The sequence below is a fragment of the Chinchilla lanigera genome, unplaced genomic scaffold (assembly GCF_000276665.1).
Source record: "Chinchilla lanigera isolate Chin_1 unplaced genomic scaffold, ChiLan1.0 scaffold00044, whole genome shotgun sequence".
Lineage (NCBI taxonomy): Eukaryota > Metazoa > Chordata > Mammalia > Rodentia > Chinchillidae > Chinchilla > Chinchilla lanigera.
The window spans coordinates 6787672-6789501 of record NW_004955445.1 but is presented as its reverse complement, the minus strand read 5'-3'; positions in this window follow the sequence as shown (position 1 = coordinate 6789501).

Sequence of the window (1830 nt, the reverse complement as noted above, 5' to 3'; positions counted from 1 at the left end):
GGCTGGAACACGGAGGCGGCCTTAGGATGCTCAGCGCATGTTTGCCGCGAGCCAGGGCTGTGGCAGTGGACACAGGTGGCGGGGCACAGTCTGCTGCCTGGGGGCTCTGTCCCTAAGTGCCGGCTGCTGCTCTTGTGAAAAGTGTCGGGTAAGGAACAGGAAGCGTGAATTAGTCACCTATTGCCCCGGAACAAATCAGCCTCCAGATCGAGCACTTTACAGCAGGAAGTGCGCGTCCAACAGCAGGTGGGTGACTTAGCCAGGTGCTGCGGCCCCAGGAGCCCCACGAGGGAAGGAAGGACCTGACTCCGGTCTTGCTGCTTCAGGGGCTGCTGGACCCGGGGCCCCAGGCTGGGAGCCGTAGGGCAGTGGTGGCGAACCTGCGGCACACATGAGCCGGGTCACCCCAGCCACTGAGCATTGGATATTCAGTTTTAATTGCGCACTGGCACTTCGTAATACATAAGAGTGTTGAAGACTGAAGTTTGGGCACTCGCTCTGAAGGTTTGCTGTCACTATCCTAGCGCAACAGAGGTGGGGCCGCTGTGACAGCGAAGCAGACTCCTGAGGTGACAGAGTGGTACTGGGAAGGAATGTGCCCGAGAGTCCTAGCACAGCAGAGCGTGGTGGTGCTCACCTGCACGCTAAGTACTCCGGGAGACTGAGACAGGAAGACTGAGACAGGAAGACTGCAAGATCTAAATTGCCCAGCCTGGGCAATTTAATCTTGTTTTAAAAATTAAAACAAGCCAGGTGTGGCTTGTTTTAAAAATGAAAACAAGCACAAGCCTGTAATCCCACACTCAGGAGGCTGAGGCAGGAGGATGGTTGTGAGTTTGAGGCGAGCCTTGGTTAAAAAGTGAGCTCAAGGCCAGCCTGAACTGCACAGGGAGGCCTTGTCTCAAAAAAAAAATAATAATAATAATAAGCCGGGTATGGTGGCTCATGCCTGTAATCTCAGCACTCGGGAGGCTGAGGCAGGAGGATCACCACAAATTCCAGGCCAACCTGAACTGCATAGTGAGGCTCAGTCTCAAACTGTACCTTCCCCTACCAAAAAAGAAAATCAGACCAGAAACAGCAGGCATAGTGACACAAGCCTGTAATCCCAGCCACTTGGTAGGCCAAGGTAGGAGTTTGAGCCCAGCCCTGGTAATTTAGACCCTGTCTCAAAATTAAAAAATAAAAAGCACCTGGAATATAGTTTAGTGTAAGGTCCTGGGTTCAACCTCCAGAAGAAAACCCAAAACAAACAAAATCAAAGCAGAAGAATATCCACAAACTTCAGTACTGGTGCTGGGACCCGCAAAGGAGTGAAGTCAGACCTTTCCCTCACGTCCTGCACAAAAATTAACTTGGAAGGAAGCGATGACGGAGCATAGGAGGGAAAACCAAAGCACTCCGCAGAGAAAGCACAGAAGTCACTCTTCAAGGCCTTGATTTTGGTAATAAGTTCTTAGATTTGACACAAAAAAACATGAGCTACCAAAGGAAAAATAAACAAAACACAAACAATAACAAAAAGAGATAAACTGGATTTCATCAAAATTTAAAACTGTGAGCTGGGTGTTTCTGATTACCAGGATATTTCCTCCTGTTCAAAAATCTCAGCCAATGGCCAGGCGTGGTGGCACACGCCTCTTATCCCAGCACTCTGGAGGCTGAGGCAGGAGGGTCATTGCCAGTTTGAGGCCAGCCTGAGCTGCACAGGGAGACCCCTGTCGCAAAAAGACCAAAAAAAAAAAAAAAAAAAAAAAAAAAAAAACTGTATCGAAGGATATTACTGGCTAAGAGAAAACCCCACAGGAGGGGAGAAAATATCTGCAAAGC